The sequence below is a fragment of the Pelmatolapia mariae genome, linkage group LG14 (assembly GCF_036321145.2).
Source record: "Pelmatolapia mariae isolate MD_Pm_ZW linkage group LG14, Pm_UMD_F_2, whole genome shotgun sequence".
Taxonomy (NCBI): Eukaryota; Metazoa; Chordata; class Actinopteri; order Cichliformes; family Cichlidae; genus Pelmatolapia; species Pelmatolapia mariae.
Genome location: NC_086239.1, coordinates 36251493 through 36275888, shown reverse-complemented (window position 1 = coordinate 36275888; position 24396 = coordinate 36251493). Strand labels below are relative to the sequence as shown.

Sequence of the window (24396 nt, the reverse complement as noted above, 5' to 3'; positions counted from 1 at the left end):
GTGGAACCTGGGCTACGAAAGGACCTTTTTCTAAAGATGGATACTTGCTTTTTAACCAGGAAAGCTATAATTGTGGGAGGGGATTTTAACTGCTCTTTGGAAAGGGAAAAGTTCTCCCTCCCCTTTAAGACTTTTATTGAAAAATATGGCTTAATCGATGTCATGGGGAAGATACTGGGGAAGCAAGTAGGGTATACTTGGAAAAATACAAGGGGGGTGAAGAGTAGGTTAGACTACATCTTAGTAGAAAAAAAGTGTAAAATAATAAGGGGAAAAACAATACCGGCCCTCTTTACAGACCACTATGTAGTTGATGTGGAGCTTGAGATAGCAGGGCCTGATTTTGGAAAAGGCTACTGGAAGCTTAATAATGACGTTCTTGCAGAGAAAGCTTTTAGGGAAGGCTTCATGAAAATCTTCCCGATCTGGGTTGAGATGAAAAGTTTATATAGAAATAATGTGGCTTGGTGGGAGGATATAAAGAAAAAAATAAAAAAGTTTACGATTGAATATTGTACAGAGAGGTCAAAACTTCGAAAGAAGGAGTTTGATACAATACAAAAGGAGATAGAAAAAATCTATGCCAAGGAAAATATGGGAAGGGAAATTAAAAAGGAAGGGTACCTGGAGAATTTAAAAATGAGACAAGAGGAATTACTTGAGAGAAAAGCGAGGGCCGAAACATTTAAATTAAAACAGGAGGAGTATATGGAGTACGAGAAATGCAACGTATTAAACCCATTTTTAGAACAGGGAGCCGAATAAGGGGCTCCCTCCGTTCGCTCCACGCATCGACCCGGTATTGCAGCGCCTCCGGGAACGGTGCCCCCTTTGCTGACTATGTGCAAAAGCAAGAAAGCCAAACAAGTTAAGGCCTGCCAAGCCAAGAGCCAGAAAGTAGCCTGAAGCCGCGAACGTCCTCTCCAGTCACCCCTCTCCTGTCAAAGTGGAGCTCTGGAGCAGAGCAGGCGGGGCCTGAGATCTGCCGCTTCAGCCAAGCAAACAGGGCCTACCGTGACGCCGGAAGCCGGGACGAGGAGTCACTGCGGCTTCCTGCGAGGCCAAAGAAACACACACTCTGGCTTCTCTTCATAACGTACAAGTCTTTCGCCTTTTACTAAAGACTTCCGTGGAGAGTGAGGCTAAGGAGTTGCACCTATTTTTTGGCAGGGTCTGCCGTCTGGCTGGGCCCTCTCCTCGTTGTTCAAAAGAAATAATAGAAGAAAGCGCGCAATTCCAGGGAGCTCCGCAGGCCTCTGAGGTACTGTGGGTGGGCGGAGATTTGAAGCGGCTCCCTCCCTGTGAGCCAAGTGAAAGAGCGCACCGTCACAAGCGAGAAGTGTCCCGAGAAGGCGGCTCAGCCAGGAACCCGCAGGAGGCCATCGCTTCTCGGCCTTTTGGCTAAGATCAAGTGTAGTATCTGTTCTTATCAGTTTAATATCTGATACGCCCCCGATTCGGGGGCAACGTATTAAACGCATTTTTAGAACAGGGAGCCGAATAAGGGGCTCGCTCCGTTCGCTCCACGCATCGACCCGGTATTGCAGCGCCTCCGGGAACGGTGCCCCCTTTGCTGACTTTGTGCAAAAGCAAGAAAGCCAAACAAGTTAAGGTCTGCCAAGCCAAGAGCCAGAAAGCAGCCTGAAGCCGCGAACTTCGTCTCCAGTCACCCCTCTCCTGTCAAAGTGGAGCTCTGGAGCAGAGCAGGCGGGGCCTGAGATCTGCCGCTTCAGCCAAGCAAACAGGGCCTACCGTGACGCCGGAAGCCGGGACGAGGAGTCACTGCGGCTTCCTGCGAGGCCAAAGAAACACCCACTCTGGCTTCTCTTCATAACGTACAAGTCTTTCGCCTTTTACTAAAGACTTCCGTGGAGAGTGAGGCTAAGGAGTTGCACCTATTTTTTGGCAGGGTCTGCCGTCTGGCTGGGCCCTCTCCTCGTTGTTCAAAAGAAATAATAGAAGAAAGCGCGCAATTCCAGGGAGCTCCGCAGGCCTCTGAGGTACTGTGGGTGGGCGGAGATTTGAAGCGGCTCCCTCCCTGTGAGCCAAGTGAAAGAGCGCACCGTCACAAGCGAGAAGTGTCCCGAGAAGGCGGCTCAGCCAGGAACCCGCAGGAGGCCATCGCTTCTCGGCCTTTTGGCTAAGATCAAGTGTAGTATTTGTTCTTATCAGTTTAATATCTGATACGCCCCCGATTCGGGGGCAACGTATTAAACGCATTTTTAGAACAGGGAGCCGAATAAGGGGCTCGCTCCGTTCGCTCCACGCATCGACCCGGTATTGCAGCGCCTCCGGGAACGGTGCCCCCTTTGCTGACTTTGTGCAAAAGCAAGAAAGCCAAACAAGTTAAGGTCTGCCAAGCCAAGAGCCAGAAAGCAGCCTGAAGCCGCGAACTTCCTCTCCAGTCACCCCTCTCCTGTCAAAGTGGAGCTCTGGAGCAGAGCAGGCGGGGCCTGAGATCTGCCGCTTCAGCCAAGCAAACAGGGCCTACCGTGACGCCGGAAGCCGGGACGAGGAGTCACTGCGGCTTCCTGCGAGGCCAAAGAAACACACACTCTGGCTTCTCTTCATAACGTACAAGTCTTTCGCCTTTTACTAAAGACTTCCGTGGAGAGTGAGGCTAAGGAGTTGCACCTATTTTTTGGCAGGGTCTGCCGTCAGGCTGGGCCCTCTCCTCGTTGTTCAAAAGAAATAATAGAAGAAAGCGCGCAATTCCAGGGAGCTCCGCAGGCCTCTGAGGTACTGTGGGTGGGCGGAGATTTGAAGCGGCTCCCTCCCTGTGAGCCAAGTGAAAGAGCGCACCGTCACAAGCGAGAAGTGTCCCGAGAAGGCGGCTCAGCCAGGAACCCGCAGGAGGCCATCGCTTCTCGGCCTTTTGGCTAAGATCAAGTGTAGTATCTGTTCTTATCAGTTTAATATCTGATACGCCCCCGATTCGGGGGCAACGTATTAAACGCATTTTTAGAACAGGGAGCCGAATAAGGGGCTCGCTCCGTTCGCTCCACGCATCGACCCGGTATTGCAGCGCCTCCGGGAACGGTGCCCCCTTTGCTGACTTTGTGCAAAAGCAAGAAAGCCAAACAAGTTAAGGTCCGCCAAGCCAAGAGCCAGAAAGCAGCCTGAAGCCGCGAACTTCCTCTCCAGTCACCCCTCTCCTGTCAAAGTGGAGCTCTGGAGCAGAGCAGGCGGGGCCTGAGATCTGCCGCTTCAGCCAAGCAAACAGGGCCTACCGTGACGCCGGAAGCCGGGACGAGGAGTCACTGCGGCTTCCTGCGAGGCCAAAGAAACACACACTCTGGCTTCTCTTCATAACGTACAAGTCTTTCGCCTTTTACTAAAGACTTCCGTGGAGAGTGAGGCTAAGGAGTTGCACCTATTTTTTGGCAGGGTCTGCCGTCTGGCTGGGCCCTCTCCTCGTTGTTCAAAAGAAATAATAGAAGAAAGCGCGCAATTCCAGGGAGCTCCGCAGGCCTCTGAGGTACTGTGGGTGGGCGGAGATTTGAAGCGGCTCCCTCCCTGTGAGCCAAGTGAAAGAGCGCACCGTCACAAGCGAGAAGTGTCCCGAGAAGGCGGCTCAGCCAGGAACCCGCAGGAGGCCATCGCTTCTCGGCCTTTTGGCTAAGATCAAGTGTAGTATCTGTTCTTATCAGTTTAATATCTGATACGCCCCCGATTCGGGGGCAACGTATTAAACGCATTTTTAGAACAGGGAGCCGAATAAGGGGCTCGCTCCGTTCGCTCCACGCATCGACCCGGTATTGCAGCGCCTCCGGGAACGGTGCCCCCTTTGCTGACTTTGTGCAAAAGCAAGAAAGCCAAACAAGTTAAGGTCTGCCAAGCCAAGAGCCAGAAAGCAGCCTGAAGCCGCGAACTTCCTCTCCAGTCACCCCTCTCCTGTCAAAGTGGAGCTCTGGAGCAGAGCAGGCGGGGCCTGAGATCTGCCGCTTCAGCCAAGCAAACAGGGCCTACCGTGACGCCGGAAGCCGGGACGAGGAGTCACTGCGGCTTCCTGCGAGGCCAAAGAAACACACACTCTGGCTTCTCTTCATAACGTACAAGTCTTTCGCCTTTTACTAAAGACTTCCGTGGAGAGTGAGGCTAAGGAGTTGCACCTATTTTTTGGCAGGGTCTGCCGTCAGGCTGGGCCCTCTCCTCGTTGTTCAAAAGAAATAATAGAAGAAAGCGCGCAATTCCAGGGAGCTCCGCAGGCCTCTGAGGTACTGTGGGTGGGCGGAGATTTGAAGCGGCTCCCTCCCTGTGAGCCAAGTGAAAGAGCGCACCGTCACAAGCGAGAAGTGTCCCGAGAAGGCGGCTCAGCCAGGAACCCGCAGGAGGCCATCGCTTCTCGGCCTTTTGGCTAAGATCAAGTGTAGTATCTGTTCTTATCAGTTTAATATCTGATACGCCCCCGATTCGGGGGCAACGTATTAAACGCATTTTTAGAACAGGGAGCCGAATAAGGGGCTCGCTCCGTTCGCTCCACGCATCGACCCGGTATTGCAGCGCCTCCGGGAACGGTGCCCCCTTTGCTGACTTTGTGCAAAAGCAAGAAAGCCAAACAAGTTAAGGTCCGCCAAGCCAAGAGCCAGAAAGCAGCCTGAAGCCGCGAACGTCCTCTCCTGTCAAAGTGGAGCTCTGGAGCAGAGCAGGCGGGGCCTGAGATCTGCCGCTTCAGCCAAGCAAACAGGGCCTACCGTGACGCCGGAAGCCGGGACGAGGAGTCACTGCGGCTTCCTGCGAGGCCAAAGAAACACACACTCTGGCTTCTCTTCATAACGTACAAGTCTTTCGCCTTTTACTAAAGACTTCCGTGGAGAGTGAGGCTAAGGAGTTGCACCTATTTTTTGGCAGGGTCTGCCGTCAGGCTGGGCCCTCTCCTCGTTGTTCAAAAGAAATAATAGAAGAAAGCGCGCAATTCCAGGGAGCTCCGCAGGCCTCTGAGGTACTGTGGGTGGGCGGAGATTTGAAGCGGCTCCCTCCCTGTGAGCCAAGTGAAAGAGCGCACCGTCACAAGCGAGAAGTGTCCCGAGAAGGCGGCTCAGCCAGGAACCCGCAGGAGGCCATCGCTTCTCGGCCTTTTGGCTAAGATCAAGTGTAGTATCTGTTCTTATCAGTTTAATATCTGATACGCCCCCGATTCGGGGGCAACGTATTAAACGCATTTTTAGAACAGGGAGCCGAATAAGGGGCTCGCTCCGTTCGCTCCACGCATCGACCCGGTATTGCAGCGCCTCCGGGAACGGTGCCCCCTTTGCTGACTTTGTGCAAAAGCAAGAAAGCCAAACAAGTTAAGGTCTGCCAAGCCAAGAGCCAGAAAGCAGCCTGAAGCCGCGAACTTCCTCTCCAGTCACCCCTCTCCTGTCAAAGTGGAGCTCTGGAGCAGAGCAGGCGGGGCCTGAGATCTGCCGCTTCAGCCAAGCAAACAGGGCCTACCGTGACGCCGGAAGCCGGGACGAGGAGTCACTGCGGCTTCCTGCGAGGCCAAAGAAACACACACTCTGGCTTCTCTTCATAACGTACAAGTCTTTCGCCTTTTACTAAAGACTTCCGTGGAGAGTGAGGCTAAGGAGTTGCACCTATTTTTTGGCAGGGTCTGCCGTCTGGCTGGGCCCTCTCCTCGTTGTTCAAAAGAAATAATAGAAGAAAGCGCGCAATTCCAGGGAGCTCCGCAGGCCTCTGAGGTACTGTGGGTGGGCGGAGATTTGAAGCGGCTCCCTCCCTGTGAGCCAAGTGAAAGAGCGCACCGTCACAAGCGAGAAGTGTCCCGAGAAGGCGGCTCAGCCAGGAACCCGCAGGAGGCCATCGCTTCTCGGCCTTTTGGCTAAGATCAAGTGTAGTATCTGTTCTTATCAGTTTAATATCTGATACGCCCCCGATTCGGGGGCAACGTATTAAACGCATTTTTAGAACAGGGAGCCGAATAAGGGGCTCGCTCCGTTCGCTCCACGCATCGACCCGGTATTGCAGCGCCTCCGGGAACGGTGCCCCCTTTGCTGACTTTGTGCAAAAGCAAGAAAGCCAAACAAGTTAAGGTCTGCCAAGCCAAGAGCCAGAAAGCAGCCTGAAGCCGCGAACTTCCTCTCCAGTTACCCCTCTCCTGTCAAAGTGGAGCTCTGGAGCAGAGCAGGCGGGGCCTGAGATCTGCCGCTTCAGCCAAGCAAACAGGGCCTACCGTGACGCCGGAAGCCGGGACGAGGAGTCACTGCGGCTTCCTGCGAGGCGAAAGAAACACACACTCTGGCTTCTCTTCATAACGTACAAGTCTTTCGCCTTTTACTAAAGACTTCCGTGGAGAGTGAGGCTAAGGAGTTGCACCTATTTTTTGGCAGGGTCTGCCGTCAGGCTGGGCCCTCTCCTCGTTGTTCAAAAGAAATAATAGAAGAAAGCGCGCAATTCCAGGGAGCTCCGCAGGCCTCTGAGGTACTGTGGGTGGGCGGAGATTTGAAGCGGCTCCCTCCCTGTGAGCCAAGTGAAAGAGCGCACCGTCACAAGCGAGAAGTGTCCCGAGAAGGCGGCTCAGCCAGGAACCCGCAGGAGGCCATCGCTTCTCGGCCTTTTGGCTAAGATCAAGTGTAGTATCTGTTCTTATCAGTTTAATATCTGATACGCCCCCGATTCGGGGGCAACGTATTAAACGCATTTTTAGAACAGGGAGCCGAATAAGGGGCTCGCTCCGTTCGCTCCACGCATCGACCCGGTATTGCAGCGCCTCCGGGAACGGTGCCCCCTTTGCTGACTTTGTGCAAAAGCAAGAAAGCCAAACAAGTTAAGGTCCGCCAAGCCAAGAGCCAGAAAGCAGCCTGAAGCCGCGAACGTCCTCTCCTGTCAAAGTGGAGCTCTGGAGCAGAGCAGGCGGGGCCTGAGATCTGCCGCTTCAGCCAAGCAAACAGGGCCTACCGTGACGCCGGAAGCCGGGACGAGGAGTCACTGCGGCTTCCTGCGAGGCCAAAGAAACACACACTCTGGCTTCTCTTCATAACGTACAAGTCTTTCGCCTTTTACTAAAGACTTCCGTGGAGAGTGAGGCTAAGGAGTTGCACCTATTTTTTGGCAGGGTCTGCCGTCTGGCTGGGCCCTCTCCTCGTTGTTCAAAAGAAATAATAGAAGAAAGCGCGCAATTCCAGGGAGCTCCGCAGGCCTCTGAGGTACTGTGGGTGGGCGGAGATTTGAAGCGGCTCCCTCCCTGTGAGCCAAGTGAAAGAGCGCACCGTCACAAGCGAGAAGTGTCCCGAGAAGGCGGCTCAGCCAGGAACCCGCAGGAGGCCATCGCTTCTCGGCCTTTTGGCTAAGATCAAGTGTAGTATCTGTTCTTATCAGTTTAATATCTGATACCCCCCTGATTCGGGGGCAACGTATTAAACGCATTTTTAGAACAGGGAGCCGAATAAGGGGCTCGCTCCGTTCGCTCCACGCATCGACCCGGTATTGCAGCGCCTCCGGGAACGGTGCCCCCTTTGCTGACTATGTGCAAAAGCAAGAAAGCCAAACAAGTTAAGGTCCGCCAAGCCAAGAGCCAGAAAGCAGCCTGAAGCCGCGAACGTCCTCTCCTGTCAAAGTGGAGCTCTGGAGCAGAGCAGGCGGGGCCTGAGATCTGCCGCTTCAGCCAAGCAAACAGGGCCTACCGTGACGCCGGAAGCCGGGACGAGGAGTCACTGCGGCTTCCTGCGAGGCCAAAGAAACATACACTCTGGCTTCTCTTCATAACGTACAAGTCTTTCGCCTTTTACTAAAGACTTCCGTGGAGAGTGAGGCTAAGGAGTTGCACCTATTTTTTGGCAGGGTCTGCCGTCAGGCTGGGCCCTCTCCTCGTTGTTCAAAAGAAATAATAGAAGAAAGCGCGCAATTCCAGGGAGCTCCGCAGGCCTCTGAGGTACTGTGGGTGGGCGGAGATTTGAAGCGGCTCCCTCCCTGTGAGCCAAGTGAAAGAGCGCACCGTCACAAGCGAGAAGTGTCCCGAGAAGGCGGCTCAGCCAGGAACCCGCAGGAGGCCATCGCTTCTCGGCCTTTTGGCTAAGATCAAGTGTAGTATCTGTTCTTATCAGTTTAATATCTGATACGCCCCCGATTCGGGGGCAACGTATTAAACGCATTTTTAGAACAGGGAGCCGAATAAGGGGCTCGCTCCGTTCGCTCCACGCATCGACCCGGTATTGCAGCGTCTCCGGGAACGGTGCCCCCTTTGCTGACTTTGTGCAAAAGCAAGAAAGCCAAACAAGTTAAGGTCCGCCAAGCCAAGAGCCAGAAAGCAGCCTGAAGCCGCGAACGTCCTCTCCTGTCAAAGTGGAGCTCTGGAGCAGAGCAGGCGGGGCCTGAGATCTGCCGCTTCAGCCAAGCAAACAGGGCCTACCGTGACGCCGGAAGCCGGGACGAGGAGTCACTGCGGCTTCCTGCGAGGCCAAAGAAACACACACTCTGGCTTCTCTTCATAACGTACAAGTCTTTCGCCTTTTACTAAAGACTTCCGTGGAGAGTGAGGCTAAGGAGTTGCACCTATTTTTTGGCAGGGTCTGCCGTCAGGCTGGGCCCTCTCCTCGTTGTTCAAAAGAAATAATAGAAGAAAGCGCGCAATTCCAGGGAGCTCCGCAGGCCTCTGAGGTACTGTGGGTGGGCGGAGATTTGAAGCGGCTCCCTCCCTGTGAGCCAAGTGAAAGAGCGCACCGTCACAAGCGAGAAGTGTCCCGAGAAGGCGGCTCAGCCAGGAACCCGCAGGAGGCCATCGCTTCTCGACCTTTTGGCTAAGATCAAGTGTAGTATCTGTTCTTATCAGTTTAATATCTGATACGCCCCCGATTCGGGGGCAACGTATTAAACGCATTTTTAGAACAGGGAGCCGAATAAGGGGCTCGCTCCGTTCGCTCCACGCATCGACCCGGTATTGCAGCGCCTCCGGGAACGGTGCCCCCTTTGCTGACTTTGTGCAAAAGCAAGAAAGCCAAACAAGTTAAGGTCCGCCAAGCCAAGAGCCAGAAAGCAGCCTGAAGCCGCGAACTTCCTCTCCAGTCACCCCTCTCCTGTCAAAGTGGAGCTCTGGAGCAGAGCAGGCGGGGCCTGAGATCTGCCGCTTCAGCCAAGCAAACAGGGCCTACCGTGACGCCGGAAGCCGGGACGAGGAGTCACTGCGGCTTCCTGCGAGGCCAAAGAAACACACACTCTGGCTTCTCTTCATAACGTACAAGTCTTTCGCCTTTTACTAAAGACTTCCGTGGAGAGTGAGGCTAAGGAGTTGCACCTATTTTTTGGCAGGGTCTGCCGTCAGGCTGGGCCCTCTCCTCGTTGTTCAAAAGAAATAATAGAAGAAAGCGCGCAATTCCAGGGAGCTCCGCAGGCCTCTGAGGTACTGTGGGTGGGCGGAGATTTGAAGCGGCTCCCTCCCTGTGAGCCAAGTGAAAGAGCGCACCGTCACAAGCGAGAAGTGTCCCGAGAAGGCGGCTCAGCCAGGAACCCGCAGGAGGCCATCGCTTCTCGGCCTTTTGGCTAAGATCAAGTGTAGTATCTGTTCTTATCAGTTTAATATCTGATACGCCCCCGATTCGGGGGCAACGTATTAAACGCATTTTTAGAACAGGGAGCCGAATAAGGGGCTCGCTCCGTTCGCTCCACGCATCGACCCGGTATTGCAGCGCCTCCGGGAACGGTGCCCCCTTTGCTGACTTTGTGCAAAAGCAAGAAAGCCAAACAAGTTAAGGTCCGCCAAGCCAAGAGCCAGAAAGCAGCCTGAAGCCGCGAACGTCCTCTCCTGTCAAAGTGGAGCTCTGGAGCAGAGCAGGCGGGGCCTGAGATCTGCCGCTTCAGCCAAGCAAACAGGGCCTACCGTGACGCCGGAAGCCGGGACGAGGAGTCACTGCGGCTTCCTGCGAGGCCAAAGAAACACACACTCTGGCTTCTCTTCATAACGTACAAGTCTTTCGCCTTTTACTAAAGACTTCCGTGGAGAGTGAGGCTAAGGAGTTGCACCTATTTTTTGGCAGGGTCTGCCGTCAGGCTGGGCCCTCTCCTCGTTGTTCAAAAGAAGTAATAGAAGAAAGCGCGCAATTCCAGGGAGCTCCGCAGGCCTCTGAGGTACTGTGGGTGGGCGGAGATTTGAAGCGGCTCCCTCCCTGTGAGCCAAGTGAAAGAGCGCACCGTCACAAGCGAGAAGTGTCCCGAGAAGGCGGCTCAGCCAGGAACCCGCAGGAGGCCATCGCTTCTCGGCCTTTTGGCTAAGATCAAGTGTAGTATCTGTTCTTATCAGTTTAATATCTGATACGCCCCCGATTCGGGGGCAACGTATTAAACGCATTTTTAGAACAGGGAGCCGAATAAGGGGCTCGCTCCGTTCGCTCCACGCATCGACCCGGTATTGCAGCGCCTCCGGGAACGGTGCCCCCTTTGCTGACTTTGTGCAAAAGCAAGAAAGCCAAACAAGTTAAGGTCCGCCAAGCCAAGAGCCAGAAAGCAGCCTGAAGCCGCGAACGTCCTCTCCTGTCAAAGTGGAGCTCTGGAGCAGAGCAGGCGGGGCCTGAGATCTGCCGCTTCAGCCAAGCAAACAGGGCCTACCGTGACGCCGGAAGCCGGGAGGAGGAGTCACTGCGGCTTCCTGCGAGGCCAAAGAAACACACACTCTGGCTTCTCTTCATAACGTACAAGTCTTTCGCCTTTTACTAAAGACTTCCGTGGAGAGTGAGGCTAAGGAGTTACACCTATTTTTTGGCAGGGTCTGCCGTCAGGCTGGGCCCTCTCCTCGTTGTTCAAAAGAAATAATAGAAGAAAGCGCGCAATTCCAGGGAGCTCCGCAGGCCTCTGAGGTACTGTGGGTGGGCGGAGATTTGAAGCGGCTCCCTCCCTGTGAGCCAAGTGAAAGAGCGCACCGTCACAAGCGAGAAGTGTCCCGAGAAGGCGGCTCAGCCAGGAACCCGCAGGAGGCCATCGCTTCTCGGCCTTTTGGCTAAGATCAAGTGTAGTATCTGTTCTTATCAGTTTAATATCTGATACGCCCCCGATTCGGGGGCAACGTATTAAACGCATTTTTAGAACAGGGAGCCGAATAAGGGGCTCGCTCCGTTCGCTCCACGCATCGACCCGGTATTGCAGCGCCTCCGGAAACGGTGCCCCCTTTGCTGACTTTGTGCAAAAGCAAGAATGCCAAACAAGTTAAGGTCTGCCAAGCCAAGAGCCAGAAAGCAGCCTGAAGCCGCGAACTTCCTCTCCAGTCACCCCTCTCCTGTCAAAGTGGAGCTCTGGAGCAGAGCAGGCGGGGCCTGAGATCTGCCGCTTCAGCCAAGCAAACAGGGCCTACCGTGACGCCGGAAGCCGGGACGAGGAGTCACTGCGGCTTCCTGCGAGGCCAAAGAAACACACACTCTGGCTTCTCTTCATAACGTACAAGTCTTTCGCCTTTTACTAAAGACTTCCGTGGAGAGTGAGGCTAAGGAGTTGCACCTATTTTTTGGCAGGGTCTGCCGTCTGGCTGGGCCCTCTCCTCGTTGTTCAAAAGAAATAATAGAAGAAAGCGCGCAATTCCAGGGAGCTCCGCAGGCCTCTGAGGTACTGTGGGTGGGCGGAGATTTGAAGCGGCTCCCTCCCTGTGAGCCAAGTGAAAGAGCGCACCGTCACAAGCGAGAAGTGTCCCGAGAAGGCGGCTCAGCCAGGAACCCGCAGGAGGCCATCGCTTCTCGGCCTTTTGGCTAAGATCAAGTGTAGTATCTGTTCTTATCAGTTTAATATCTGATACGCCCCCGATTCGGGGGCAACGTATTAAACGCATTTTTAGAACAGGGAGCCGAATAAGGGGCTCGCTCCGTTCGCTCCACGCATCGACCCGGTATTGCAGCGCCTCCGGGAACGGTGCCCCCTTTGCTGACTTTGTGCAAAAGCAAGAAAGCCAAACAAGTTAAGGTCCGCCAAGCCAAGAGCCAGAAAGCAGCCTGAAGCCGCGAACGTCCTCTCCTGTCAAAGTGGAGCTCTGGAGCAGAGCAGGCGGGGCCTGAGATCTGCCGCTTCAGCCAAGCAAACAGGGCCTACCGTGACGCCGGAAGCCGGGACGAGGAGTCACTGCGGCTTCCTGCGAGGCCAAAGAAACACACACTCTGGCTTCTCTTCATAACGTACAAGTCTTTCGCCTTTTACTAAAGACTTCCGTGGAGAGTGAGGCTAAGGAGTTGCACCTATTTTTTGGCAGGGTCTGCCGTCAGGCTGGGCCCTCTCCTCGTTGTTCAAAAGAAGTAATAGAAGAAAGCGCGCAATTCCAGGGAGCTCCGCAGGCCTCTGAGGTACTGTGGGTGGGCGGAGATTTGAAGCGGCTCCCTCCCTGTGAGCCAAGTGAAAGAGCGCACCGTCACAAGCGAGAAGTGTCCCGAGAAGGCGGCTCAGCCAGGAACCCGCAGGAGGCCATCGCTTCTCGGCCTTTTGGCTAAGATCAAGTGTAGTATCTGTTCTTATCAGTTTAATATCTGATACGCCCCCGATTCGGGGGCAACGTATTAAACGCATTTTTAGAACAGGGAGCCGAATAAGGGGCTCGCTCCGTTCGCTCCACGCATCGACCCGGTATTGCAGCGCCTCCGGGAACGGTGCCCCCTTTGCTGACTTTGTGCAAAAGCAAGAAAGCCAAACAAGTTAAGGTCCGCCAAGCCAAGAGCCAGAAAGCAGCCTGAAGCCGCGAACGTCCTCTCCTGTCAAAGTGGAGCTCTGGAGCAGAGCAGGCGGGGCCTGAGATCTGCCGCTTCAGCCAAGCAAACAGGGCCTACCGTGACGCCGGAAGCCGGGAGGAGGAGTCACTGCGGCTTCCTGCGAGGCCAAAGAAACACACACTCTGGCTTCTCTTCATAACGTACAAGTCTTTCGCCTTTTACTAAAGACTTCCGTGGAGAGTGAGGCTAAGGAGTTACACCTATTTTTTGGCAGGGTCTGCCGTCAGGCTGGGCCCTCTCCTCGTTGTTCAAAAGAAATAATAGAAGAAAGCGCGCAATTCCAGGGAGCTCCGCAGGCCTCTGAGGTACTGTGGGTGGGCGGAGATTTGAAGCGGCTCCCTCCCTGTGAGCCAAGTGAAAGAGCGCACCGTCACAAGCGAGAAGTGTCCCGAGAAGGCGGCTCAGCCAGGAACCCGCAGGAGGCCATCGCTTCTCGGCCTTTTGGCTAAGATCAAGTGTAGTATCTGTTCTTATCAGTTTAATATCTGATACGCCCCCGATTCGGGGGCAACGTATTAAACGCATTTTTAGAACAGGGAGCCGAATAAGGGGCTCGCTCCGTTCGCTCCACGCATCGACCCGGTATTGCAGCGCCTCCGGAAACGGTGCCCCCTTTGCTGACTTTGTGCAAAAGCAAGAATGCCAAACAAGTTAAGGTCTGCCAAGCCAAGAGCCAGAAAGCAGCCTGAAGCCGCGAACTTCCTCTCCAGTCACCCCTCTCCTGTCAAAGTGGAGCTCTGGAGCAGAGCAGGCGGGGCCTGAGATCTGCCGCTTCAGCCAAGCAAACAGGGCCTACCGTGACGCCGGAAGCCGGGACGAGGAGTCACTGCGGCTTCCTGCGAGGCCAAAGAAACACACACTCTGGCTTCTCTTCATAACGTACAAGTCTTTCGCCTTTTACTAAAGACTTCCGTGGAGAGTGAGGCTAAGGAGTTGCACCTATTTTTTGGCAGGGTCTGCCGTCTGGCTGGGCCCTCTCCTCGTTGTTCAAAAGAAATAATAGAAGAAAGCGCGCAATTCCAGGGAGCTCCGCAGGCCTCTGAGGTACTGTGGGTGGGCGGAGATTTGAAGCGGCTCCCTCCCTGTGAGCCAAGTGAAAGAGCGCACCGTCACAAGCGAGAAGTGTCCCGAGAAGGCGGCTCAGCCAGGAACCCGCAGGAGGCCATCGCTTCTCGGCCTTTTGGCTAAGATCAAGTGTAGTATCTGTTCTTATCAGTTTAATATCTGATACGCCCCCGATTCGGGGGCAACGTATTAAACGCATTTTTAGAACAGGGAGCCGAATAAGGGGCTCGCTCCGTTCGCTCCACGCATCGACCCGGTATTGCAGCGCCTCCGGGAACGGTGCCCCCTTTGCTGACTTTGTGCAAAAGCAAGAAAGCCAAACAAGTTGCCAAGCCAAGAGCCAGAAAGCAGCCTGAAGCCGCGAACGTCCTCTCCTGTCAAAGTGGAGCTCTGGAGCAGAGCAGGCGGGGCCTGAGATCTGCCGCTTCAGCCAAGCAAACAGGGCCTACCGTGACGCCGGAAGCCGGGACGAGGAGTCACTGCGGCTTCCTGCGAGGCCAAAGAAACGCACACTCTGGCGTCTCTTCATAACGTACAAGTCTTTCGCCTTTTACTAAAGACTTCCGTGGAGAGTGAGGCTAAGGAGTTGCACCTATTTTTTGGCAGGGTCTGCCGTCTGGCTGGGCCCTCTCCTCGTTGTTCAAAAGAAATAATAGAAGAAAGCGCGCAATTCCAGGGAGCTCCGCAGGCCTCTGAGGTACTGTGGGTGGGCGGAGATTTGAAGCGGCTCCCTCCCTGTGAGCCAAGTGAAAGAGCGCACCGTCACAAGCGAGAAGTGTCCCGAGAAGGCGGCTCAGCCAGGAACCCGCAGGAGGCCATCGCTTCTCGGCCTTTTGGGCTAAGATCAAGTGTAGTATCTGTTCTTATCAGTTTAATATCTGATACGCCCCCGATTCGGGGGCAACGTATTAAACGCATTTTTAGAACAGGGAGCCGAATAAGGGGCTCGCTCCGTTCGCTCCACGCATCGACCCGGTATTGCAGCGCCTCCGGGAACGGTGCCCCCTTTGCTGACTTTGTGCAAAAGCAAGAAAGCCAAACAAGTTAAGGTCCGCCAAGCCAAGAGCCAGAAAGCAGCCTGAAGCCGCGAACGTCCTCTCCTGTCAAAGTGGAGCTCTGGAGCAGAGCAGGCGGGGCCTGAGATCTGCCGCTTCAGCCAAGCAAACAGGGCCTACCGTGACGCCGGAAGCCGGGACGAGGAGTCACTGCGGCTTCCTGCGAGGCCAAAGAAACGCACACTCTGGCTTCTCTTCATAACGTACAAGTCTTTCGCCTTTTACTAAAGACTTCCGTGGAGAGTGAGGCTAAGGAGTTGCACCTATTTTTTGGCAGGGTCTGCCGTCTGGCTGGGCCCTCTCCTCGTTGTTCAAAAGAAATAATAGAAGAAAGCGCGCAATTCCAGGGAGCTCCGCAGGCCTCTGAGGTACTGTGGGTGGGCGGAGATTTGAAGCGGCTCCCTCCCTGTGAGCCAAGTGAAAGAGCGCACCGTCACAAGCGAGAAGTGTCCCGAGAAGGCGGCTCAGCCAGGAACCCGCAGGAGGCCATCGCTTCTCGGCCTTTTGGCTAAGATCAAGTGTAGTATCTGTTCTTATCAGTTTAATATCTGATACGCCCCCGATTCGGGGGCAACGTATTAAACGCATTTTTAGAACAGGGAGCCGAATAAGGGGCTCGCTCCGTTCGCTCCACGCATCGACCCGGTATTGCAGCGCCTCCGGGAACGGTGCCCCCTTTGCTGACTTTGTGCAAAAGCAAGAAAGCCAAACAAGTTAAGGTCCGCCAAGCCAAGAGCCAGAAAGCAGCCTGAAGCCGCGAACTTCCTCTCCAGTCACCCCTCTCCTGTCAAAGTGGAGCTCTGGAGCAGAGCAGGCGGGGCCTGAGATCTGCCGCTTCAGCCAAGCAAACAGGGCCTACCGTGACGCCGGAAGCCGGGACGAGGAGTCACTGCGGCTTCCTGCGAGGCCAAAGAAACACACACTCTGGCTTCTCTTCATAACGTACAAGTCTTTCGCCTTTTACTAAAGACTTCCGTGGAGAGTGAGGCTAAGGAGTTGCACCTATTTTTTGGCAGGGTCTGCCGTCAGGCTGGGCCCTCTCCTCGTTGTTCAAAAGAAATAATAGAAGAAAGCGCGCAATTCCAGGGAGCTCCGCAGGCCTCTGAGGTACTGTGGGTGGGCGGAGATTTGAAGCGGCTCCCTCCCTGTGAGCCAAGTGAAAGAGCGCACCGTCACAAGCGAGAAGTGTCCCGAGAAGGCGGCTCAGCCAGGAACCCGCAGGAGGCCATCGCTTCTCGGCCTTTTGGCTAAGATCAAGTGTAGTATCTGTTCTTATCAGTTTAATATCTGATACGCCCCCGATTCGGGGGCAACGTATTAAACGCATTTTTAGAACAGGGAGCCGAATAAGGGGCTCGCTCCGTTCGCTCCACGCATCGACCCGGTATTGCAGCGCCTCCGGGAACGGTGCCCCCTTTGCTGACTTTGTGCAAAAGCAAGAAAGCCAAACAAGTTAAGGTCCGCCAAGCCAAGAGCCAGAAAGCAGCCTGAAGCCGCGAACTTCCTCTCCAGTCACCCCTCTCCTGTCAAAGTGGAGCTCTGGAGCAGAGCAGGCGGGGCCTGAGATCTGCCGCTTCAGCCAAGCAAACAGGGCCTACCGTGACGCCGGAAGCCGGGACGAGGAGTCACTGCGGCTTCCTGCGAGGCCAAAGAAACACACACTCTGGCTTCTCTTCATAACGTACAAGTCTTTCGCCTTTTACTAAAGACTTCCGTGGAGAGTGAAGCTAAGGAGTTGCACCTATTTTTTGGCAGGGTCTGCCGTCTGGCTGGGCCCTCTCCTCGTTGTTCAAAAGAAATAATAGAAGAAAGCGCGCAATTCCAGGGAGCTCCGCAGGCCTCTGAGGTACTGTGGGTGGGCGGAGATTTGAAGCGGCTCCAGAGTGTGCCAAAGAAACACACACTCTGGCTTCTCTTCATAACGTACAAGTCTTTCGCCTTTTACTAAAGACTTCCGTGGAGAGTGAGGCTAAGGAGTTGCACCTATTTTTTGGCAGGGTCTGCCGTCAGGCTGGGCCCTCTCCTCGTTGTTCAAAAGAAATAATAGAAGAAAGCGCGCAATTCCAGGGAGCTCCGCAGGCCTCTGAGGTACTGTGGGTGGGCGGAGATTTGAAGCGGCTCCCTCCCTGTGAGCCAAGTGAAAGAGCGCACCGTCACAAGCGAGAAGTGTCCCGAGAAGGCGGCTCAGCCAGGAACCCGCAGGAGGCCATCGCTTCTCGGCCTTTTGGCTAAGATCAAGTGTAGTATCTGTTCTTATCAGTTTAATATCTGATACGCCCCCGATTCGGGGGCAACGTATTAAACGCATTTTTAGAACAGGGAGCCGAATAAGGGGCTCGCTCCGTTCGCTCCACGCATCGACCCGGTATTGCAGCGCCTCCGGGAACGGTGCCCCCTTTGCTGACTTTGTGCAAAAGCAAGAAAGCCAAACAAGTTAAGGTCCGCCAAGCCAAGAGCCAGAAAGCAGCCTGAAGCCGCGAACTTCCTCTCCAGTCACCCCTCTCCTGTCAAAGTGGAGCTCTGGAGCAGAGCAGGCGGGGCCTGAGATCTGCCGCTTCAGCCAAGCAAACAGGGCCTACCGTGACGCCGGAAGCCGGGACGAGGAGTCACTGCGGCTTCCTGCGAGGCCAAAGAAACACACACTCTGGCTTCTCTTCATAACGTACAAGTCTTTCGCCTTTTACTAAAGACTTCCGTGGAGAGTGAGGCTAAGGAGTTGCACCTATTTTTTGGCAGGGTCTGCCGTCAGGCTGGGCCCTCTCCTCGTTGTTCAAAAGAAATAATAGAAGAAAGCGCGCAATTCCAGGGAGCTCCGCAGGCCTCTGAGGTACTGTGGGTGGGCGGAGATTTGAAGCGGCTCCAGAGTGTGCCAAAGAAACACACACTCTGGCTTCTCTTCATAACGTACAAGTCTTTCGCCTTTTACTAAAGACTTCCGTGGAGAGTGAGGCTAAGGAGTTGCACCTATTTTTTGGCAGGGTCTGCCGTCAGGCTGGGCCCTCTCCTCGTTGTTCAAAAGAAATAATAGAAGAAAGCGCGCAATTCCAGGGAGCTCCGCAGGCCTCTGAGGTACTGTGGGTGGGCGGAGATTTGAAGCGGCTCCCTCCCTGTGAGCCAAGTGAAAGAGCGCACCGTCACAAGCGAGAAGTGTCCCGAGAAGGCGGCTCAGCCAGGAACCCGCAGGAGGCCATCGCTTCTCGGCCTTTTGGCTAAGATCAAGTGTAGTATCTGTTCTTATCAGTTTAATATCTGATACGCCCCCGATTCGGGGGCAACGTATTAAACGCATTTTTAGAACAGGGAGCCGAATAAGGGGCTCGCTCCGTTCGCTCCACGCATCGACCCGGTATTGCAGCGCCTCCGGGAACGGTGCCCCCTTTGCTGACTTTGTGCAAAAGCAAGAAAGCCAAACAAGTTAAGGTCCGCCAAGCCAAGAGCCAGAAAGCAGCCTGAAGCCGCGAACTTCCTCTCCAGTCACCCCTCTCCTGTCAAAGTGGAGCTCTGGAGCAGAGCAGGCGGGGCCTGAGATCTGCCGCTTCAGCCAAGCAAACAGGGCCTACCGTGACGCCGGAAGCCGGGACGAGGAGTCACTGCGGCTTCCTGCGAGGCCAAAGAAACACACACTCTGGCTTCTCTTCATAACGTACAAGTCTTTCGCCTTTTACTAAAGACTTCCGTGGAGAGTGAGGCTAAGGAGTTGCACCTATTTTTTGGCAGGGTCTGCCGTCTGGCTGGGCCCTCTCCTCGTTGTTCAAAAGAAATAATAGAAGAAAGCGCGCAATTCCAGGGAGCTCCGCAGGCCTCTGAGGTACTGTGGGTGGGCGGAGATTTGAAGCGGCTCCCTCCCTGTGAGCCAAGGGAAAGAGCGCACCGTCACAAGCGAGAAGTGTCCCGAGAAGGCGGCTCAGCGAGGATCCCGCAGGACCCCATCGCTTCTCGGCCTTTTGGCTAAGATCAAGTGTAGTATCTGTTCTTATCAGTTTACACTTGTTTCTCGTCTGTGGCTAAGACTGCGGTCGTCTCCTTGGGTGCTTGGTCTACCAAAAGAATCAAAAAGCTGTTTTGGGTTTCCCTTCACTTTAAAGGTAAGTGTTGCTACTATTTGCCTTTTTTTGAAAATACTCTCTGTTTGTGTCTTGTTTTGTCTTTAAAGGCATCTGTTAGCTTTGTGGTGCCTCCACCATGGCGGCCTACCATGCCGGCATGCGGAGGCACCTCAGTGTGCGATTTAGCCTAATTGGAAATGAAGGAGAGTTGCCAAAGATGTCTAGATTGGATTTTTCCAGGAAATTGATTCAACAGGTGTTGGGGTTTTCACCAAATAACCTGAACTGTATCCTGAGCCTCCCATTCAATAAAGGCTTTGACGTGAGCTTTTGCTCAAGCGGTTATCTGGAGGATTTCTGGATAAGGTATGAGAATGTGAAACCGCAATTTAAAGAATTTATTGTTGAGAAACTGACTGACAACACCTTGAAAACGGTGATTGTTAGAATGTTTAATGAAACTGTTAGTGCTCAAGACATCTGCTTGTGGCTGGGAAGATACTGCACGGTGAAAGGGCAGGCTATGAAGGTGAGGGATGTGGACGGAATCTGGAACTGTGCATGGAAGGTCCCCATACAGCAATGGGAAGACCCCTATGGGTTTCGGGGCCTGAAACATCTCCCATCTATGATAGTCTTGGGGGACAATAGAGGCTACATTCACTACCAGGGGCAGCCAAAGCTCTGTCGGAGGTGTGGGGAGCATGGGCACTTGGTGGAGGCATGTGAGGAAATCATTTGTGGAAAATGTAAGGAAAGAGGACATACGTATGCTGAGTGTAGAAATGACCGTAAGTGTAATTTGTGTGGAGGAGAGGGGCATCTCTTTAGAAATTGCCCTAGGTCATTTGCAAACAAACTTAAGAGGACAAGCTTGATTGGAGAGCAAAACCTGAATGAAATAGGTAATGAGGAAGACCTGATTGATGCAGCTGGGCCTGAAAATTTGATTTTGCCGCCAAAACCTGTGAGTGGAGGAGAGGAACAGGGGGAGGCGAGAAATGGGGAGGAGCATGGAGGGCCTGTCCTACCAGAAACCTCAGAGGAGGAGGGCGGACAGGTCGAAAGTGGAACACAAGGAGGTGGAAATACTTCAAGCGATAGCGCCCAAGATCAGTCCCCCCCTGATACCCAGCTGGCAAAGAGAACTGCGGCAGAACTGTCCTCCGGGACAATTGTTTCAGGAAAGAGGGGAAGACTTGAAGTACCTTTAGAGAGTTCCTCTGGGGAGGACTCCAGGGTCTTCCCCTCGGGCTCACCAAATGAGGTCTCCTTTCTTAACATAGTTTTGCAGTCAACCCCCAAAGATCGTATGGTTAATGCAGCTTTGCAACAGAGGCCGTCTCCTAGAGTCCGTAAAGGGAATAGAGCACCAGCCCTCCCTCCAGAGTCGTGTGAGGTGAAGGAAGAGCTCTGTTCACGAGAAATAAATTGATATTAGGATCCTTGAAACCTGGGTGGAGTCCTTTCCCTGAGGAGAATTACCTCCCCTTAACTTAAAAATGGTTAGTTTGCCCTTTGTCTTATTTCTTATGGCTCTTACCTTCTCAACTATAAATGTTAGAAGTGTTAGGACCAAAATGAGAGCCCAGAGTGTGTTATCCTTTCTAAATACGGTAACGTCGGATGTGATCTTACTTCAGGAATGTGCAATACCCTTTTTAAAAACTTATAACCAGTGGCAGGACATGTGGCCACAACCATCAATATGGAGTGGATCAAATGGAAATAAAAATGATGGAGTAGCCGTTTTGGTAAAAAACCCCTTTGTGCTGGTAAAGGGGAGCACTGTGGTGAGGGAAGGAAGAGCACTTCTAGTTAATTTGAGTTATATGGACAAGGATTTTAACCTCCTGAATGTCTATGGGTTTAATGATAAACATGAAAGATATGACCTTTTGGAGGAGCTGCAGCCCCATTTGTTGGGAAAGATGCCTTTAGTATTTGGGGGAGATTTTAACTGTGTCCTAAGTAGAAAGGATAGGAAACGAGCCAGGCAAGATTTTAAAGTGGACAAGACGTCACTCTTACTACAGGGGATGGTCAGAGATTTTAAACTAACAGACTGTTTTGCAGTAGTACACCCCAGGGAGGAGGGCTTTACCTGGTTTAGTGGGGATGGCTCTAGGGCCTCTCGTATTGACTATTTGTTTGTGAGAGATGTCTTGCCAACTGATGCTAGATTGATGCCCGTTTTCTTTTCTGATCACACGATGCTGTCCAGTACTATCACTTTGGCATCGTGTGTGAGGAGGGGGAGAGGACTGTGGAGACTTAACTGCTCCTTGCTCGAGGACCAAAATTTGATCAGCCAGTATAAGGAGAGGTATCGTGAGTGGCAGACCCTCCAGGACTTTTATGAAACACGTGCAGAGTGGTGGGAAATGGTTAAAGAAAGGACACAGTTTTTTTTTAAACAGGCCGGGAAAAGGAAGAAGGCTGCTGAGAATAGACGCATGATGGGGCTACAGAAAAGACTACAGAGGTACTATCGTTTAAACCATTTGGGGATGGATTTTAACGACGAAATAAAAGAGGTCAAGGAGGAAATGCAGGTAATTGCGGACATAAAAAGTAAGGGGGTTATTTTAAGAAGTAGGGAGAAAGAGAGAGATGAAGGGGAAAAATGTACAAGATATTTCTTCAAGAAAATTATGAGCAAATCTGGCTTCATGGCTCAACTAACGAACAAAGCCGGACAGAAAGTTGAGACTACCGAGGAGATCATGCAAGTGATCGAAGAATATTATAAAGAGTTATATGGGAGGAAAAATGTTAATGGAGAGAATATTACACAAACCTTGGAGTTTATCGACAAGATTGTTGAAGACAGTGGTTTATTGAGCCAAGGCTTTACTTTGACTGAGCTCAAACAGTGTCTTAAGAGTTTCAAGAACGGGAAGTCCCCAGGGATGGATGGACTCCCGTGGGAATTCTACCGGACTTTTTGGGACTTTTTGGCTGCGGACCTACTTTCTGTTTTTATAGATTTTAGCCAACTTGACAGGCTGCCGGACAGTTTTAGAATAGGGGTAGTCACTCTTGCTCACAAAGGAAAGGACAAGACCGACCTGAAAAATTGGAGACCAATTGCGCTCCTGAATTGTGACTGTAAGCTTTTTAGCAAACTCTTAGCAGCACGGATACGCCCTGTGCTAAGCCAGATAATTCACCCGGATCAAGCCTGTGCTGTTAAGGATAGGAAGATCACTGATAGCCTCGTATTGATAAGGGACACCATTTGTTTTGCGAGGGATAGAAACATTCGGCTAATTGTCTTAAATTTGGACTTTGAGAAAGCCTTTGATCGGATCTCGCATCAGTATCTCTTTAGAGTACTGCAGAAAATGAGGTTTCCAGAGCAGTTTATTTCTTGGGTGAAACTGTTGTACAATGAGATCAGTAGTAGATTTGTCGTTAATGGGATCTTGACTGGGGCGGTGGACTTACACTGCGGTGTTCGTCAGGGGTGTCCCCTATCTGCACTCCTTTATGTTATCGGCGTAGAACCACTGGCGCAGATCTTGAGAAGAGACAAAGGGATAAAGGGTTTGGAAGTACGAGGGAGTGGCGGACAAGTAGCAAAATGTGTCCTGTACATGGATGATATTAATATTTTGTGTACAGACCTGTCTTCGGTGAAAAGGACCTTTGAAGCGACTGACTGGTTCGGGAAGGCCTCGGCGTCCAAGCTTAATAAAAATAAGACTCAGGTACAATTTTATGGACCATGGGAGGCTACAGAGTTGACTGGGCTTGAGATGAATTTGACACAAAACGACCAGAGGATTTTGGGGATCAGGTTTGACAAGGAAGGAGGTGGCAAGACAAATTGGCCTGTAATTATAGGGAAAGTGAAGCAACAGCTGGGTTACTGGGGACTGAGGACGCTGACTTTGGAGGGCAAGGTGTTAATCATCAAGGCAGTGATTTTACCCCGACTTCTCCTAGTCAGCTCAGTCTTTATCCCTCCCAGAAAAGTGCTCTTAGAACTGGAACGAGCTTTGTTTTATTTCTCATGGGGTTCTAGATGGGAGAGACTTAGAAGGGAGACAATGAAGAAAATGAAGGAGAATGGAGGAAAGGGGGTTCCAGATCTGTATCTGTTTGTAGGAAGTCTCTACACGAGCAGCCACCTGAGGCAGGCCACGGCCCGATCTAGTAACCCTAAAACGCAGGCGTGGGTTAGATTTTGGGCAGGGAGCTACTTAAGACAGAGAAAATTGATACCGGTGGATCTAAAAGTGCCTGTCTCCTTTAGTCTCCCCCCAGCCTATGCTGAGCTAAAGTCCTTTTTAGTCTCCTTTAACTTGGAAAATGAAGACTTAAACATTTTAACTAAACATCGGTCTCTCATCTCTGTTGTGCAGGAGCGAGAGGCTGTGACTCCAGTGCGCGGCCTCTCGACTGGTGAAGCCACAGATGTGTGGCGATTGGTGAGCCGTCCCTTTCTTTCGCATAAGCTCCGGGATGTGTCCTGGATGGTGGCTCATGGGATCCTCCCAGTCAGGTCCGTGATGCACTCTCGGGGCATGTCTGCAAAAGCTATGTGTCCCCGGCCTGGTTGTGGCGCGCCAGAGTCGGTGAGACACCTGCTCTGGGAGTGCAGCGCTGCCGTAGACCTGTGGGAAATGGCCGGCTCCTCGCAATTCCCGTACTTACCAGCAAGGGAGGTCCTAACAGCACAGTTAGTGCTCTATGGGGTGAGCCAGGGAGTAAAGGCACAAAGGAAAGACTTTGAGAAGCAGTGGCTTACTCTTGCTGCCATCAAAGACGCCATTTGGACCTCCAGAAACTTGCTGGTAAGAAAGCACATGCAGATCCCCCCCGTGACTGCTCTCCGAATGGCGGCAGCAACAATAAAAGAGATCTGTGCTGCAAGTAGCAAGCCGTGGGAGCAGCCACAAAGAAGAATCGCCTCTGTGCCCATTCGGATGGAGGAGCCTTTGCCACACACAGGGAGGTCAAAGCAGCAACGGCCTGGCTCTCCGGGAGAGGCAGGTGGGAAGGAGCAAAGTGGTGAGGATCCCCCCTGAGCACCAGGAGCTTGTGAAGGGACGGGACGGTTTTTATAAATTGTTTTTTTATTGCTCCTCTGCACTTTCTTTTAAGGAGAGGGTGGGAAGAAATAAAAAGTAATCTTTTAAATTGTGTGGGAATTTGAATTTTATGAGATGACTGTGTTTGGTCTCTATGTTTGAGTGTCAATAAAAAATTTTTCGAAAAAAATCTGTTCTTATCAGTTTAATATCTGATACGCCCCCGATTCGGGGGCAACGTATTAAACGCATTTTTAGAACAGGGAGCCGAATAAGGGGCTCGCTCCGTTCCCTCCACGCATCGACCCGGTATTGCAGCGCCTCCGGGAACGGTGCCCCCTTTGCTGACTTTGTGCAAAAGCAAGAAAGCCAAACAAGTTAAGGTCTGCCAAGCCAAGAGCCAGAAAGCAGCCTGAAGCCGCGAACGTCCTCTCCAGTCACCCCTCTCCTGTCAAAGTGGAGCTCTGGAGCAGAGCAGGCGGGGCCTGAGATCTGCCGCTTCAGCCAAGCAAACAGGGCCTAC

At 52.9% G+C, this 24396-nt stretch overlaps 50 non-coding genes and 2 pseudogenes across 50 annotated transcripts; all 52 read left to right on the top strand.

Moving 5' to 3' along the window:
* The first annotated feature begins 681 nt into the window (after positions 1–681).
* LOC134642450 (U2 spliceosomal RNA) lies at positions 682–833 on the top strand (annotated as a pseudogene).
* A 240-nt stretch (positions 834–1073) lies between these two features.
* Positions 1074–1187, top strand: LOC134641889 (U5 spliceosomal RNA). The gene has a single exon (XR_010095630.1). It is a non-coding gene; the product is annotated as a U5 spliceosomal RNA (small nuclear RNA).
* Positions 1188–1381: 194 nt separating this feature from the next.
* Positions 1382–1572, top strand: LOC134642562 (U2 spliceosomal RNA). The gene has a single exon (XR_010096264.1). It is a non-coding gene; the product is annotated as a U2 spliceosomal RNA (small nuclear RNA).
* A 240-nt stretch (positions 1573–1812) lies between these two features.
* Positions 1813–1926, top strand: LOC134642016 (U5 spliceosomal RNA). The gene has a single exon (XR_010095753.1). It is a non-coding gene; the product is annotated as a U5 spliceosomal RNA (small nuclear RNA).
* A 194-nt stretch (positions 1927–2120) lies between these two features.
* LOC134642327 (U2 spliceosomal RNA) lies at positions 2121–2311 on the top strand. The gene has a single exon (XR_010096052.1). It is a non-coding gene; the product is annotated as a U2 spliceosomal RNA (small nuclear RNA).
* A 240-nt stretch (positions 2312–2551) lies between these two features.
* On the top strand, positions 2552–2665 carry LOC134642477 (U5 spliceosomal RNA). The gene has a single exon (XR_010096184.1). It is a non-coding gene; the product is annotated as a U5 spliceosomal RNA (small nuclear RNA).
* A 194-nt stretch (positions 2666–2859) lies between these two features.
* On the top strand, positions 2860–3050 carry LOC134642548 (U2 spliceosomal RNA). Its single transcript, XR_010096252.1, has one exon. It is a non-coding gene; the product is annotated as a U2 spliceosomal RNA (small nuclear RNA).
* Positions 3051–3290: 240 nt separating this feature from the next.
* On the top strand, positions 3291–3404 carry LOC134641888 (U5 spliceosomal RNA). The gene has a single exon (XR_010095629.1). It is a non-coding gene; the product is annotated as a U5 spliceosomal RNA (small nuclear RNA).
* A 194-nt stretch (positions 3405–3598) lies between these two features.
* On the top strand, positions 3599–3789 carry LOC134642537 (U2 spliceosomal RNA). Its single transcript, XR_010096241.1, has one exon. It is a non-coding gene; the product is annotated as a U2 spliceosomal RNA (small nuclear RNA).
* Positions 3790–4029: 240 nt separating this feature from the next.
* Positions 4030–4143, top strand: LOC134642476 (U5 spliceosomal RNA). The gene has a single exon (XR_010096183.1). It is a non-coding gene; the product is annotated as a U5 spliceosomal RNA (small nuclear RNA).
* A 194-nt stretch (positions 4144–4337) lies between these two features.
* On the top strand, positions 4338–4528 carry LOC134642525 (U2 spliceosomal RNA). The gene has a single exon (XR_010096230.1). It is a non-coding gene; the product is annotated as a U2 spliceosomal RNA (small nuclear RNA).
* Positions 4529–4754: 226 nt separating this feature from the next.
* Positions 4755–4868, top strand: LOC134642475 (U5 spliceosomal RNA). Its single transcript, XR_010096182.1, has one exon. It is a non-coding gene; the product is annotated as a U5 spliceosomal RNA (small nuclear RNA).
* Positions 4869–5062: 194 nt separating this feature from the next.
* LOC134642513 (U2 spliceosomal RNA) lies at positions 5063–5253 on the top strand. The gene has a single exon (XR_010096219.1). It is a non-coding gene; the product is annotated as a U2 spliceosomal RNA (small nuclear RNA).
* A 240-nt stretch (positions 5254–5493) lies between these two features.
* LOC134641887 (U5 spliceosomal RNA) lies at positions 5494–5607 on the top strand. The gene has a single exon (XR_010095628.1). It is a non-coding gene; the product is annotated as a U5 spliceosomal RNA (small nuclear RNA).
* A 194-nt stretch (positions 5608–5801) lies between these two features.
* LOC134642502 (U2 spliceosomal RNA) lies at positions 5802–5992 on the top strand. The gene has a single exon (XR_010096208.1). It is a non-coding gene; the product is annotated as a U2 spliceosomal RNA (small nuclear RNA).
* Positions 5993–6232: 240 nt separating this feature from the next.
* Positions 6233–6346, top strand: LOC134642474 (U5 spliceosomal RNA). Its single transcript, XR_010096181.1, has one exon. It is a non-coding gene; the product is annotated as a U5 spliceosomal RNA (small nuclear RNA).
* Positions 6347–6540: 194 nt separating this feature from the next.
* Positions 6541–6731, top strand: LOC134642490 (U2 spliceosomal RNA). Its single transcript, XR_010096197.1, has one exon. It is a non-coding gene; the product is annotated as a U2 spliceosomal RNA (small nuclear RNA).
* Positions 6732–6957: 226 nt separating this feature from the next.
* LOC134641886 (U5 spliceosomal RNA) lies at positions 6958–7071 on the top strand. The gene has a single exon (XR_010095627.1). It is a non-coding gene; the product is annotated as a U5 spliceosomal RNA (small nuclear RNA).
* Positions 7072–7265: 194 nt separating this feature from the next.
* On the top strand, positions 7266–7456 carry LOC134642376 (U2 spliceosomal RNA). The gene has a single exon (XR_010096099.1). It is a non-coding gene; the product is annotated as a U2 spliceosomal RNA (small nuclear RNA).
* Positions 7457–7682: 226 nt separating this feature from the next.
* LOC134642473 (U5 spliceosomal RNA) lies at positions 7683–7796 on the top strand. The gene has a single exon (XR_010096180.1). It is a non-coding gene; the product is annotated as a U5 spliceosomal RNA (small nuclear RNA).
* A 194-nt stretch (positions 7797–7990) lies between these two features.
* Positions 7991–8181, top strand: LOC134642301 (U2 spliceosomal RNA). Its single transcript, XR_010096027.1, has one exon. It is a non-coding gene; the product is annotated as a U2 spliceosomal RNA (small nuclear RNA).
* Positions 8182–8407: 226 nt separating this feature from the next.
* LOC134642472 (U5 spliceosomal RNA) lies at positions 8408–8521 on the top strand. The gene has a single exon (XR_010096179.1). It is a non-coding gene; the product is annotated as a U5 spliceosomal RNA (small nuclear RNA).
* A 194-nt stretch (positions 8522–8715) lies between these two features.
* On the top strand, positions 8716–8906 carry LOC134642382 (U2 spliceosomal RNA). Its single transcript, XR_010096105.1, has one exon. It is a non-coding gene; the product is annotated as a U2 spliceosomal RNA (small nuclear RNA).
* A 240-nt stretch (positions 8907–9146) lies between these two features.
* On the top strand, positions 9147–9260 carry LOC134642471 (U5 spliceosomal RNA). Its single transcript, XR_010096178.1, has one exon. It is a non-coding gene; the product is annotated as a U5 spliceosomal RNA (small nuclear RNA).
* A 194-nt stretch (positions 9261–9454) lies between these two features.
* On the top strand, positions 9455–9645 carry LOC134642479 (U2 spliceosomal RNA). The gene has a single exon (XR_010096186.1). It is a non-coding gene; the product is annotated as a U2 spliceosomal RNA (small nuclear RNA).
* A 226-nt stretch (positions 9646–9871) lies between these two features.
* On the top strand, positions 9872–9985 carry LOC134642470 (U5 spliceosomal RNA). Its single transcript, XR_010096177.1, has one exon. It is a non-coding gene; the product is annotated as a U5 spliceosomal RNA (small nuclear RNA).
* A 194-nt stretch (positions 9986–10179) lies between these two features.
* On the top strand, positions 10180–10370 carry LOC134642468 (U2 spliceosomal RNA). Its single transcript, XR_010096175.1, has one exon. It is a non-coding gene; the product is annotated as a U2 spliceosomal RNA (small nuclear RNA).
* A 226-nt stretch (positions 10371–10596) lies between these two features.
* On the top strand, positions 10597–10710 carry LOC134642458 (U5 spliceosomal RNA). Its single transcript, XR_010096165.1, has one exon. It is a non-coding gene; the product is annotated as a U5 spliceosomal RNA (small nuclear RNA).
* Positions 10711–10904: 194 nt separating this feature from the next.
* LOC134642336 (U2 spliceosomal RNA) lies at positions 10905–11095 on the top strand. The gene has a single exon (XR_010096061.1). It is a non-coding gene; the product is annotated as a U2 spliceosomal RNA (small nuclear RNA).
* A 240-nt stretch (positions 11096–11335) lies between these two features.
* LOC134641885 (U5 spliceosomal RNA) lies at positions 11336–11449 on the top strand. Its single transcript, XR_010095626.1, has one exon. It is a non-coding gene; the product is annotated as a U5 spliceosomal RNA (small nuclear RNA).
* A 194-nt stretch (positions 11450–11643) lies between these two features.
* On the top strand, positions 11644–11834 carry LOC134642457 (U2 spliceosomal RNA). The gene has a single exon (XR_010096164.1). It is a non-coding gene; the product is annotated as a U2 spliceosomal RNA (small nuclear RNA).
* Positions 11835–12060: 226 nt separating this feature from the next.
* LOC134642469 (U5 spliceosomal RNA) lies at positions 12061–12174 on the top strand. Its single transcript, XR_010096176.1, has one exon. It is a non-coding gene; the product is annotated as a U5 spliceosomal RNA (small nuclear RNA).
* A 194-nt stretch (positions 12175–12368) lies between these two features.
* LOC134642446 (U2 spliceosomal RNA) lies at positions 12369–12559 on the top strand. The gene has a single exon (XR_010096158.1). It is a non-coding gene; the product is annotated as a U2 spliceosomal RNA (small nuclear RNA).
* Positions 12560–12785: 226 nt separating this feature from the next.
* On the top strand, positions 12786–12899 carry LOC134642456 (U5 spliceosomal RNA). Its single transcript, XR_010096163.1, has one exon. It is a non-coding gene; the product is annotated as a U5 spliceosomal RNA (small nuclear RNA).
* A 194-nt stretch (positions 12900–13093) lies between these two features.
* On the top strand, positions 13094–13284 carry LOC134642335 (U2 spliceosomal RNA). Its single transcript, XR_010096060.1, has one exon. It is a non-coding gene; the product is annotated as a U2 spliceosomal RNA (small nuclear RNA).
* A 240-nt stretch (positions 13285–13524) lies between these two features.
* On the top strand, positions 13525–13638 carry LOC134641884 (U5 spliceosomal RNA). Its single transcript, XR_010095625.1, has one exon. It is a non-coding gene; the product is annotated as a U5 spliceosomal RNA (small nuclear RNA).
* Positions 13639–13832: 194 nt separating this feature from the next.
* Positions 13833–14023, top strand: LOC134642433 (U2 spliceosomal RNA). The gene has a single exon (XR_010096150.1). It is a non-coding gene; the product is annotated as a U2 spliceosomal RNA (small nuclear RNA).
* Positions 14024–14242: 219 nt separating this feature from the next.
* Positions 14243–14356, top strand: LOC134642032 (U5 spliceosomal RNA). Its single transcript, XR_010095769.1, has one exon. It is a non-coding gene; the product is annotated as a U5 spliceosomal RNA (small nuclear RNA).
* A 194-nt stretch (positions 14357–14550) lies between these two features.
* On the top strand, positions 14551–14742 carry LOC134642375 (U2 spliceosomal RNA). Its single transcript, XR_010096098.1, has one exon. It is a non-coding gene; the product is annotated as a U2 spliceosomal RNA (small nuclear RNA).
* Positions 14743–14968: 226 nt separating this feature from the next.
* Positions 14969–15082, top strand: LOC134641883 (U5 spliceosomal RNA). The gene has a single exon (XR_010095624.1). It is a non-coding gene; the product is annotated as a U5 spliceosomal RNA (small nuclear RNA).
* A 194-nt stretch (positions 15083–15276) lies between these two features.
* On the top strand, positions 15277–15467 carry LOC134642422 (U2 spliceosomal RNA). Its single transcript, XR_010096143.1, has one exon. It is a non-coding gene; the product is annotated as a U2 spliceosomal RNA (small nuclear RNA).
* A 240-nt stretch (positions 15468–15707) lies between these two features.
* Positions 15708–15821, top strand: LOC134642467 (U5 spliceosomal RNA). The gene has a single exon (XR_010096174.1). It is a non-coding gene; the product is annotated as a U5 spliceosomal RNA (small nuclear RNA).
* Positions 15822–16015: 194 nt separating this feature from the next.
* LOC134642410 (U2 spliceosomal RNA) lies at positions 16016–16206 on the top strand. Its single transcript, XR_010096133.1, has one exon. It is a non-coding gene; the product is annotated as a U2 spliceosomal RNA (small nuclear RNA).
* Positions 16207–16446: 240 nt separating this feature from the next.
* On the top strand, positions 16447–16560 carry LOC134642603 (U5 spliceosomal RNA). Its single transcript, XR_010096304.1, has one exon. It is a non-coding gene; the product is annotated as a U5 spliceosomal RNA (small nuclear RNA).
* Positions 16561–16688: 128 nt separating this feature from the next.
* Positions 16689–16802, top strand: LOC134642466 (U5 spliceosomal RNA). The gene has a single exon (XR_010096173.1). It is a non-coding gene; the product is annotated as a U5 spliceosomal RNA (small nuclear RNA).
* A 194-nt stretch (positions 16803–16996) lies between these two features.
* LOC134642399 (U2 spliceosomal RNA) lies at positions 16997–17187 on the top strand. The gene has a single exon (XR_010096122.1). It is a non-coding gene; the product is annotated as a U2 spliceosomal RNA (small nuclear RNA).
* A 240-nt stretch (positions 17188–17427) lies between these two features.
* LOC134642465 (U5 spliceosomal RNA) lies at positions 17428–17541 on the top strand. The gene has a single exon (XR_010096172.1). It is a non-coding gene; the product is annotated as a U5 spliceosomal RNA (small nuclear RNA).
* A 128-nt stretch (positions 17542–17669) lies between these two features.
* On the top strand, positions 17670–17783 carry LOC134642464 (U5 spliceosomal RNA). Its single transcript, XR_010096171.1, has one exon. It is a non-coding gene; the product is annotated as a U5 spliceosomal RNA (small nuclear RNA).
* Positions 17784–17977: 194 nt separating this feature from the next.
* Positions 17978–18168, top strand: LOC134642388 (U2 spliceosomal RNA). Its single transcript, XR_010096111.1, has one exon. It is a non-coding gene; the product is annotated as a U2 spliceosomal RNA (small nuclear RNA).
* A 240-nt stretch (positions 18169–18408) lies between these two features.
* Positions 18409–18522, top strand: LOC134641882 (U5 spliceosomal RNA). The gene has a single exon (XR_010095622.1). It is a non-coding gene; the product is annotated as a U5 spliceosomal RNA (small nuclear RNA).
* A 194-nt stretch (positions 18523–18716) lies between these two features.
* LOC134642436 (U2 spliceosomal RNA) lies at positions 18717–18912 on the top strand. Its single transcript, XR_010096153.1, has one exon. It is a non-coding gene; the product is annotated as a U2 spliceosomal RNA (small nuclear RNA).
* Positions 18913–24045: 5133 nt separating this feature from the next.
* LOC134642427 (U2 spliceosomal RNA) lies at positions 24046–24216 on the top strand (annotated as a pseudogene).
* The last annotated feature ends 180 nt before the right edge of the window (positions 24217–24396 follow it).